Source organism: Atractosteus spatula, chromosome 22, assembly GCF_055471065.1.
Source record: "Atractosteus spatula isolate fAtrSpa1 chromosome 22, fAtrSpa1.hap1, whole genome shotgun sequence".
In the NCBI taxonomy this organism is placed as follows: domain Eukaryota; kingdom Metazoa; phylum Chordata; class Actinopteri; order Semionotiformes; family Lepisosteidae; genus Atractosteus; species Atractosteus spatula.
The window spans coordinates 14,590,015-14,602,047 of NC_142727.1; the positions used below are offsets into that span (position 1 = coordinate 14,590,015).

General features: G+C 39.5%; 1 protein-coding gene across 4 annotated transcripts in view; it reads left to right on the forward strand.

The window, feature by feature from the left end:
• The first annotated feature begins 939 nt into the window (after positions 1 to 939).
• The window catches only part of pknox2 (pbx/knotted 1 homeobox 2), an 89,846-nt gene continuing 78,752 nt past the window's right edge, over positions 940 to 12,033 (forward strand). For all 4 annotated transcript variants that reach the window (XM_088939601.1, XM_088939602.1, XM_088939603.1 and 1 more), the window contains exon 1: positions 940 to 999. The gene's annotated coding sequence lies outside the window, so the exon portion shown is untranslated. The remainder of the gene's footprint in view (positions 1,000 to 12,033) is intronic.

A 12,033-nucleotide genomic window follows, 5' to 3' on the forward strand; every position in this document is an offset into this window, starting at 1 on the left:
TGCAAGACGTGCTGTTAACAGCGCACCCGTTTTTTTATACTCGGATCTGCATCGCCGTTAAACCCATTTTTACCCAGGTCAGTTTCCCCGCATATTTTGCCCGTCGCACCCAAACACTCTCTCTGCCCCTTGAGACCATAAGACCTTGCTTCCTTAAAGCAACCGAGATGGGCTCTTCCGCAAATTTCTCCGCACTTCATCACTGAGATTTGTGACTGCTGTGTCTCAGGTACTGCGGCAAGCACTCTGACCTCAGTGACCTGTCTCAGGGCAATAGTTTTCAATAGTTTGTGCCTCCTAGTAATTGTTCCCTATATAATACGTAATACGTTCCCTAATCATGTCGTAAGATACACGAATGCCACACAGCAGCTGCAAACTTAAGACATCACTGTCGTGTCAAAATACATGCCGTGTTAAATTCTTTTAAATCCGCGAATGCTTATTGCCCACTTAACTTAATCGTTTATCGGTCTTCTTTTATTATAATTATTATTATTATTATTTTTAAAATGAATTTGGCTTGATTCACTCCTGCACTTAACGGACTGTGGCCCGGATTTGCACTTCTTTTCGGGACTAAACCGCGTTGTGGCTACTACCCATTGCCCTATGGTGAGCTGCCGTGCGGGTGGGCTGGAGGGGGGGGCTTTTTCAATTCCTACAACTTTGCTGCTGCTGATGCTGCTGCTGCTGCTGCTGCTAAAGCTAAAAACGCCCGGCCCGTCGCGCACACACACGCCGAGAGAGCTGGAGGGAGCCGGGGGCCGCCGTCTGGCAGTAACGCGCCGGGCCGCCAGGGGGCCGACAGGCTCTGCGGATGAAAGAGCGGCTGGGCTCGGGGTGCGCGTGGCAATGCTGGGGGGGACCAGTGGGGGGAAGCGAGGGGAGACGGGGGGGTGGTAGGAGGGGTCTTACACGGCAGACGTCACCGGCTGTGCTGGGGAGTATAGGCTGTGTTGTCAGCCCAGTGTCAGTCTGATGAAGATTGGCATTCAGGTAAGCTGTCATTCATTTTCAATGTCAGAGCGCAGACTAGCCTAACACCCCGGCGTCTTTTTTTCCTCCGCTCTCATTACAAAAGGCAGGACATTATTCATAGAGACAGGGCCAGGGTGGAGAGAGAAGAGAGAGAGAGAGAGAGTGCGAGTGAGAGAGAGAGAGGGAGTGAGTGAGGGAGAGAGAGAGAGAGAGGAGGGAGGGAAAGTGAAGGTTCGCATTGTGAAGAGATGGATATTTGCATTGGCCGAGGAAAAAGGCAGAGCGTCGGATTTTGCGCTTTTATTTTTCCCAATGCGTTCGCAGGATCATTATTAAAGGCTAGAATTTGAATAAATAGGATTGTGACAGCGGTATTGCCTCGTACATAACCGAGTTGTTTTGAACGCTATTTTGGGATTTTTTTTTTTAAAAAAGAAAATCTCTGTCCAGATTACTTTTATCTTTTGTTCAGCTAGGCGTTTTTTTTTAAGTTTGAGGAGCGGTGTTTTCGTGGTGCATGGGCGAAAATCTATTTGCATAGGGCAATTAAATTATGCATGCACGGGTTTGTGCACAGTGGGCATTTATGATGCGTGATATTTAATTTATGTTTGGAGTATTAGAATATGTGTATATGTATAAAACCGCACAATTGTCAAAACAGCTTTTCCTTCGCGTGTGGAGCCATTCGAAGATCTTTGAATCTGCTTCCAGCGCTTTTCCGAAACCTCGTGTTTTTTTTATTGATGGTTTGCGCTAAACCATTAGTGGATACATTTGTAGCTACATTATCATTATGTGTTTTTATTAAGCCGCATTGCGCGTAACTCATTCCGTTAAGTGCGGACGACAGTTTATAGAAAATAAACTTTATTTAGGTCATTTTGTTTATGCGAGTAGAAAATATTTTTTTGTTTTGTGTTCGGTGCAAGCAGAAGGAATATTCTTTCCTCAAAAGAATTTACAGAAAGTTTCTATTTGTTTATATAGGTTGTATTATTGTTTTTCTTTTCCAGGGGATTTGAGGAAATGTTGTAGCCCTCATGGTAAACTAGTTTTCTGATCCCGTTATTCATAATAGCGCAGATTTGCTCTTTAGCTGATTTGAACAGTTCATAAAATATGACTTTTATTTTGTCGTCTTAGTGTCATTTTCTCAACGGCATTTTCATTAATGTTGGAGCACTTGTGCTTGGAAAGCTGTGACAGTACTACTGAAAACATTTGGAAGCCAATCCCGTGAATTTCGCGACAAATGTACGACTATTCGCAGTTGTTAGAACAAGTTAATGCAATACATCGAATATGATTTCACTTAAGCCATTTCGTTTTTTTCTTTCTTTAATTGTGCTTGCTGTAAGATAAAAACTGGTATTGCCAGGAGGAAGCTGGTACACAAAGTTCCAGTATAGTTACAGGGTTTATCATCATGCGCTCCATTTTGATCAGTTAGTATTACGCATTTCGCTGTGCTGAGGTAAACCTGCATGTGCAGTTAGCGGGATAGCAGTCGTCTGAAGATGTCTGGACTGTCTTTGCAATAAAGTAGCGAACTACAGTACAAGCGAGAAACTAGGATAATGCAATTAAACTGCAGTATTTGGTGTAAAAACCCTGCAATCATCCCGCGACAGATTTTTCGCAATTTGCAAGTTGTAATCATTTCTCGCTAAATATTCATGATGCTTTTTCCCCCTTATAAGATGGTCACAGAGTATTTAAGGGTCAGAAATGTCCGTATTAAGAATACGCCAATACCACGAATTCAGCAATACTGTTCTCTAGTTTTATTTTTGAACGCACAAAGCGGATTGGAATTGACTGACATTGTCATTATTGTAAAACGGCGATATTGAATCGGATAGCATATGCGCTCTGGTACGCTGGCGGCAGGGCACGATACCAGTGAAGTGTACTGTGGTGCGAAAACCTTACATTTTATCTTTGAGCCGCTACGTTAATCGTCGCGGAGTCCAGCGTATTAAAATAACGCGTTTACGGAGGTACGCTTTTGGTGAAGGGAAAAAAAAACGAAGTAGTTGTCAAGTGTTGAGCAGACGATGTAATCAGGTCTTCAGATGTTTCCTAAGGAGGCTATCACAAGACGAGAAAGTGTGAGGCGGGGGCTGCCAGACAACATCAAATTATTGTAGCAACACGCTATTACTTCTGTGACTTTACCCGGCACATTTTGTAGGAAAAAGGTTATGGGCCGCTAACGTCGCCTGACCCTGCTCCCTTAGGATAAGCGTAATTGTTTATTAAACAGAAAACAAGAATTACTCAAGAGTACAGCACTGAGATTGCAAAAGCTACTCCCTATGAGTTTTCCAGTTTCTCCTGACCTATTTAGCAGTACCTTTGAAAGTATCAGATCTGCTAAAACACCCCCCCCACCACCCCATTTTAAAATGTTCCCCACTCTTAATGATTAAGCCCTGTCTTCACACTTTATTGTAAAACTACTGCATTGTTCTTTTTGCCATGTGACGCAGTGTTAGACGCTGCATATAAAAATCTGCTTCCCAGAAACTCCTTATTTTAACATATTTCCCTGATTCGTTTAATTTGACAGCAACTGTACTACTAAAACTTTACAACTGTTTTAAGAAACGTGCCTGTTTTTATTTAGTAGTTGTTTACTTTGTAAAGTGTTGTGGAATTTAATTTCCTATGTTCATTTAACGGTTTTAATTATATTCAGCTCAGTGTAGTCGAAATTGGTTGTATAGGCCTGCTTGTTATGTTTCTGGTTAACTTTCTTGGTTAACTTTAAGTTGCAAGAAAGATTTTGATATCAAGCATGACTATTGAGTAAAATAACGATTACATTAAACATGTGTACTTTATTAGACTCCATCTCTGCCATTTACCAAATATGTCTCCAGTTAAGAGTGTGGTTTTTAAAATATCCCAAGAAAGGATGGAAGCACACACTACGCTCGTGTTTCTCTCCATTCGACCAGGCATGCAGAATTCAGTCCGAAACAGCATATTTAATAAACAAACACTGTAAATCCACTTTGACGGGATATAATTCCGTTTTATTGCTGTATCTGATTAGGTTAGTGCAATTGCGTTTTTGTGCTGTCAGTGACTCTCGCCGTCAGTCACGGGTCGTTTCGACTGTTTATTTTTCATGGATGATGTGCATCCTGTACGGCTATTGCTCTCTCCTCTCAGACACTGCCCTTCTTTGTGCTGCGGTCCTGACTTCTTTCTGTTTTAAAAATTCTGAAATCAAACCGTCTTTTAGCGAGGGATACAGATAACTCCAGCTCCGTACCTCTGCAATTCTAAACTAAGACTATCAGATGATCCGTTTTGCTTTTGTCTTCAACCGTATTTTGTTTGACAGTACAAGAAAAAAATATTTTTATGTACACATGCCGTTTTGTAAGTTTGCCGAATAACACTAAGCTCAATGAACAGAATCATGTTCCTCAAAAGAATCTTCCAGAATCAAGACAGAGGAAGTTTCTTTCTCTTGATCGGACGTTTTTGAACACATAAGGCACTTCACATTTTTATTACTGTTGCTTAACGGGTTTCTATTTCTGTTGGCGGAAGGTTAAACCAGCACACTTTTCTGAGCTTTGTGATTACATTCCTTCTTGTTTAAGAAGCAATTTATGCCCATTATCCCGGTTTCATAAACATGCCATCATTTGCAAAAATATAACTGTGTATTTTCCACTTCCAGGGCGTCATTTTTTAAATTTCTTATTCTGTGCTTCACCAGCATAGCAAATGAAGGTGACAGTGCGCACCTAATGGGAAAAAAAATTGTGAAATTATCCATTTTGAAGCTCTAAAAGGGACTAGAATTCGTCTTTTATAACATTTCAAGATCTTGCTTGGCTTACAGAAAGAGATGACAAGTGACACCGGTGGAAAACGTTTTTCTTAATAATAAATTTGACCTGAAGTGTTCTGATATCTTTTAGAGATATAATTCTTGTGTGCTGGTTTACCAGTCATGTATTTTTAGTCTGATTCTCTCACTATTTCTTGTTCTGTTTATTATGATTTGAATCATTGCAGGTTTTAGCTAAAAAGAAAAAAGTTATTGAAGTAATTAAATGCTGCTTAGTACATTGTAATAAACCGACGGTGCTTTTTCAGATGAGTACTTAAGTTAACCTTGAGTTAGCCTGATAAAGGTTTCACTTGAACATCTGTGAAATAAGGTATTGTACTTATGTGTTCGAACACATGTTCTGCAAATAATGTTGGAAAAGATAGCCGTGGAAAAAATAAAAAGGAAATGTCTAAACATTTGTACTGTAGTAAAGTTATTGACCTTCAGGGTATTCTTAATAGCGGCCATTTCGAGGGGTGGTCATGGGGTATATTTTTTCAGTTCTGGTATGAGATTTTAATTTTTGCCATTTTGCCAAAAGGAAGATAAAGTGAGCACATTGGAAAAGGTTTGTAAAAAGGCAATATTCTGACACCATAATATGTTCTTAAGCACACAGCATCTCTCTCCTTCAGATTTATTCGTAATTACCTTCGATTGGTCAACGATAAGCAATTGAACTGTAGAGTTTAACTTAAAAAGGGAGAATAGGTTTGAGTAAATTAAGATTCAGCGCACCCTATATATATATATTATGGTACACTGTCTTGTTGGTGTCCTGTGCAAAATAGCTTTATAAAGGTTTACTGTCTCCAATTTTAAAATCCCTCCAGTCAACCTAAATCAATGTGAGTGTTAAGACAGTGTTGCACCTTCTTTTCAAAACAAAATCTGCTTGCATCTCTAGACAGAGAGACCACAGCAGTGTGCTTGGACACACAGGTGTGTGCAGTGCCTCCTCTTCCCTGTGTGTGGCTCAGTGAGGAGGACCAGTGAGGCTCTTCCTCAGGTGCCTTGTCTATTTGTGTTACAGTGTTTTTCCACCGATTTTACATGCATATATGGCACATGTACAACATGCAACCTTAACTCTTTTGCTTCACACACGTATGTGATTTTTCTTTTGTGTGTGTGCGTGTGTACTAAGGACCAATGGGTTGCGTTGTAAGGATTTAAGTGTGTTGTTTTGTGAGGCAGATAAGAGATAATGCCAATTTAAATGCAAGGCCTGCTGGGATCCTAATTGATGATTTGTGTCGTGGGACAACCAGCCTGGGGCCAAAACAGCAAATACAAAATACCCTGGCATCATTTGCATATTCTCATTCCCCTCTATCTACCATTTTGCTTTATTTCATTATTAGGTGCAATTCTGCGATTCCTGGAGCTTTCAATTTAATCACAAATGAAATGATTCAGCCTCTCACAAAATGAAGGAAATAAACTACACGAGTAAGGATTGTCCAATTCCGAGAGAAACTATCCCTTTAAACCTGATTTTACTGCATCTCATAGGTCCAAGAAAGATACTTGACCAGGTTTTGTCTTTGGTCTGGATCTTCCTGACTGCTCACTGTGGTATTCGTGTTGTGCAGAATAACCCGCACACATAGTTGTGGAGTTTATGTGCTGTTGTGTGAGCTGAGAAGAATGCGTACTGCTGCAAAGTTGCTGATTGTTACATTTATATTCTACAAGAGAGGAAAAATCAAGCTAGAATTATTCATAACCCCCCGCTTCCCAGACTTAAACTATTTGGCTGCTGGATCTGTCTTTGAAGGCCCTGTTTCAAAACCAGCCTCCTATGATGGAGGCGATCCTGTTCGTTTTGTAGCACATCTCAAGATTGTGTGCTGCAGTAGCATTACACCCTCACTGAATGCGATTGGCCTTGCCTGCTAAGCTTTGCTGATCCCAATTACTCTCCGAGGAATGGAAGCAAGAGATTGCTCTTGGATGTCTTCATGTGAAAAACAGCTTCCCGTGGTGAACTCGCTGGTGCCGATTCAGCAGGTCTTGTCCGGCATGACCTTCACCGGGGATGTGGACAGTAGGAACAGCTCCCCGACTCTAGAGTTTGGTCAGCACTGGACATATCTAACGATCGGCCTTGTTGTTAGCATCAGTTCGTGTTCAGAACTTTTTAAGAGCTGCAGAAGTGGGACAAAGGAGTTATCCTGCAAGGCATTTTGTCTACAAAAGTGCATTCCAAAAGAGAATGTATGAATATATTTATGCAGCCAACTTTAAGTGTTTCTGGATGGATGGGATAGTAGAAAAGTTCTGCCATTTTTCAGTTCAAATTATAACTGGCTGATACAATCAGAATTTGGAATTTAGAGCCAACTCTAAATTTTTACTATTTAGGATAATATTTTTTATGTTGTGCTTTATCGTTGATATATTTTAATTGCTATTGTGAACACTCAGTCATCCTCATCTGCAGTAGTAAAGATTTCAGGCGAACGAAAGAGATAATTAGAATTTTCTAGATTGGTAGAATTTAAACATGGTCTTCTGTACGGAATTCAGTTTATGATTTTTTTGTGCACTTTAATCTTAATTTGAGATTGATCAAGTGAAGGTTTATGCCATGCTGAAAGGAAAAGAAAAGAGACATGATGTTTCAGCTGTGCAGCACAGCCTGAAGAAGGCTCCATAGCTGAAACATTGTGTTTCCTTTCTTTTCAGCCTGGAATAAACCCACTGCCTGTTCCTTTGCGGCCTACGCATGCTGACACAGCTCCTTACGTGAACTAGTTGAACTGAATATTTTTTTTACCTTGCATCAACGAAGCCTTCACTGTGGGTTGTGTTGTTAAAAGTCGAGCAACATTGTGCACAAAGTGTGTACTTTAATTTGTGCTTCATGAATGTGTAGAGATGGTATATGTTCCATTAAAATGTATGGAGATTGGGAAAGTAGCAGGCTGCTGTTACTCAGCAAAGCACACTGTTGTTTCTTGATGGATATGGCCCATCAGATAGCAGTTAAAATATTACTCTTAGAAAGACAGGAAGTAGAATGGAGCAACGCTTGGCTTTTGAAGTCAAAAGAGGATTTTTATAAGTAGATCTAGTAAATATAAAAGGACAAAATGTTGAAAATGAGGTTTTGTATTAAATATATTCTTCAGGTTTATTTGCTTGTATTCAAACCATTGAAACTAAGACTCATTTGACCATCATTGAATTTTGCGTGTAATTTGTAGGTCAGTGAATAAAGATAAAAGTAACTACAATTTATGTTTTCATTTTTTTTTACCACATATATATCTTACAGAATGAGGAGATTGATAAACAGAGCATTGTTATTCTTAACACAGTGAAAATGAACAAATGGTGACGATTGCTGAGTGTAAACAAAATGACCAGGTTCTGTGTGATTACACAGGTGATGGAGCTGGGTTATTACTACTTCTGAACGAGTCCCTTTGGGGAGTTGAGAGTTCAGCATACTTCAGACAGCACAGCGTACACCTGCAGGCTGAAACCAACTTTGACAGTGTGCACTTGATACTTGATTATAGGGAATCGTAGTTCTACCACAGAAATAAATGTAATGACAAGGAGGGTGGGGGTATGAACTGTGTTCACCTTTACTTAGACAAAGACACCTCCAGGGAGGTGTCTACAGAGAAATACAGTACTGTGAAGTTGCAACGCATGAAATATGTTTTAATATTAAAAGAATAGGATAAGCAGTTACACTGCTTGGGGTCCCAATACTCATTTGTCACATTTTTAATACATCTCGGTATATTATTCTTAACTTCGCATTTGAGAATAGATAAGTATACACTAGTTAAATGAAACGCCTGTTTGATCTTCACGGCTGAGTGCAGTAACTCTAGATGCATAGTTCCGCTGAGCTTTGAAGCTTGTCAGGGTACCAACATGCGCAGTGCTTTTGAGTGAAGGGCCTATCGATGCGAAATAATTAATTAATTTCAGGTACAAATGCAATATGGCACGCATTCTCAATTACAGTGATTAGTCATGTTAGAGAAGTTATTGCTGTGAAGGAAGCAATGTTTGGGCTTTGCAGCTGGGAACACTAGTCATAAAAAAACAGTGAAACTAAGTCTTAGGTTTGAGAATGATTACCATAGTAAAATTTCTATAAGCGGAGTCTGAGGGGTAGGACAGGGGATGTCAGAGATTGTTCTGGAAAAGTACATTGTTAGGGTGTGGCAAGATGTCTCCTTTATTGGCATACTTGACGTTTTGGAAGATGTTTTTGTGTTTTTGGGACAGGCCATGTCCATGTTTTGGGAGTGTAGGCTTTGTCAATTGGAAATGATTTGTAAGGTTATTGCATGTCTCCTGTAGGAGGTGCCATCTTTCAGATGAGATGTTAAACCTACTGTAGTTGGAACTAATTGACTGCTTGGTCAGTTAAGATCCCGTGGGACTTCTCAGAAGTGTAGCTGTCTTACTCCTAGTTTCCTGGCTGAATTCCACTCTGGGCTGGAACAATCTGGCCTTCTTAAAGGTCCTTCTTAATTCTTCTAAACGCTGAAACATTCCTCCTTTCTCCTCCTCGGCTGTGATGCTGCACCCCAGTGGTGGATGAAGATGACATAGTCCTGTATAAATGCAAGAAATAATCGTTATTATTAAACAGAATATGTTGCAAGACTTGAGCAAATGAATGGATTATCCGATTGATAAATGTCCATTTTTAATTACATCCATAATGGCAGTAGATCATACAGCACATAAGAATATTGTATATTGAACATCCTTAGTACTAAATCAACATTTCTAGGACAAATAAAACCCAACTGATAAAATAACATGGCACTTCAATGGAAAATACTTTCTGCAATAAAGAGAACTGGGAGAAGCTGGACTAACAAAGTTGTGCTTTATTAACATACTCTGTTGACATTATTTTTCTGAGTTGTAATCTAAAAAGAATTTTACAGGAAAGTAACTGCTCATACAGAAGGATTTAAAAAAAGGAGAATTTGAAAAATGTGTTATGTCTGGTTATTTATACAGCATCGAGTGACTTAAATAAGGCAGAAGAACCTTTGTTTCTTCTTTGTTCTTAGTTATCTCTTTGGAAATGCCGATGATCTCTATGAATTAATGCAGCTTCACTGAAAGAAATATGAAGCATAGCTGTAAAATCTTGCATTTATTATAATGGAGAGCTTGAGTAATAGCAGGGCAGTCTGAGGCTAGGGCTGTTTGGTTTTGAATTCAGTGTAAGATCAAAAGAGGTATATACTGTATGTCCTTTGCCATAAAAATGAAAACCAAAAATTCCTTTCAGTTTCCTGCTCCCTGTGTTGGAAGCGAAGGAAAGCTCTGACAGATTTGCTGTCCTAGGTAATAATTCATTTTAAACAAGAGTATATGGACGAGTCACTAGCGTGACAGTGTGTTGACCCTGTGTTGGGTATCCCACACTATAAAACATTAACTGGGCGTTAGTCTTCAGCATTCTTTACAGACACCCCTATAACCCAGAGAACTCATCATTATTTTTTATTACAAAAAGAACAGTTGAAATAAATGACAAACCATCTTTATGAATATTCTCTTTTTCTTTTAGGAGTCTGTAAAAGTTGTAGTGTAGGTCCAGATTTGAAATATTTAAAAGAACTGTGGGATCTTGTCATTAATTGATAGGCTGTCCTGCTTTACTTCGGGGGGGAAGCTTTTATATAAAGAGACATTTTGCAAAATTGATACTTAGTTCTTGACTGGATGTCCAAGATGTTGAGTGCTTTGTAACAAAAGCAGAAGTCATTCCAGAAATATTATCCTGGCTCTAAAGTGGCCTCTCGTACACTTCCTGATTCCGGTCTCTTTCAGTCCATTTCAATGGGATTATTCATTCAAGCGCCTTTTTTCCAGTTCCATTTCCTGCGCATTTCGGAGCGCATTGTGTTACTGTACATCAGTGAATTGTTTTCAGTCTTGTAAAATGCTGGGATATTTTTGTCCTTGTGTTCCTCCCTGACTGTGTGATGCTGTTTGCCTCCTGTGTGGGGTTTTGCAGCGACGTCGCCTCTTTCATTAGCGTCACTCATTTGCTTGTTGTCTTGCTTATCCCAAAATGTTATTAATAAAAGAATAGCTGTGAACCGGAGGGGGGGTACTTGGTCCTGTGGAAACTCAAGGCCCCTGAGCAGCATTTTGTGTTGCTATCAGTACATTAACTGAGAGAAAGCAGCAGTGCCCAGCTGACATTGAGAGAATTGCAATTGAGCAGTAAGGCACTGCAGTAGTGTTACTTTTTCGCCACAAATGAGTTCTTAATGTCTGAGAGTTCCCAGACTGTAAGAGCGTTAAACTTCTGTCAGTGGAAATAAGGGAACGTGAATTTGATTCTTCCTCAAAACAAGGAAGGGTGTTGGATTTCTTCCTGTTACACTGTGTTGCAATATTCTTTGCCGCAGTGTGATTACGAAGCTGGCGGCTTTCTCTTTCTGGGACACACAGTGTGATTTAGGAACCCTTTTCAGAGAGCTCTCTGGAAAAAAAAAAAACGTACCTTAGTCTTACGCACATTCTCCATCTGCTCTCTCCGTTCCTGCTCTCCAGAAGACTCCAGCTGTTTTAACAGAACGCTGCAAAGTACACAGAGAGATCTCTCACTGCATAATCTTTTTTTGTTGTTGTTGTTTTTACCCGTACAGAAACGTTCATAAATAATCAATAGATGATTACACCCTATCCAGTTCAGCATCCTGTGTTTGAGAAAAAGAAATAGAGAAGAATTTCAGTGTGGCACTAAGGGTTTTATCTTAAACCTTCTTGGGATTTTGCTGTAATTGACACCACATGGACAGATTCAGTACTTTTAAAGACTTTAATAACATACCTACTGCCTGATAGACTCTATCAGGAGATAATGCTTACCGATTGCTAACAAATGGAATTCAGTGTTTTTAGGCACTGTATGAACATTTACATTACTTTTTGTCACCAAAATTCTGAAATCTAAGCAAAGCTCACAAATTCCTTTAGAAATCTGTAAAGAAATAGCAGTCGTTTAGCACCTTTTAGCAGTGTTTACAAGATTTATGCAGATTTATTCCAGCACATATGGCATGTTTGACACAATGGGTAATTTGCAATTAAATTTATATTTTCTCGGTATATCTTAAGTTCTTACAAACATAGAACACAATCTTCTCAAAAACTATACTACAATTTTTTTACATGCAATT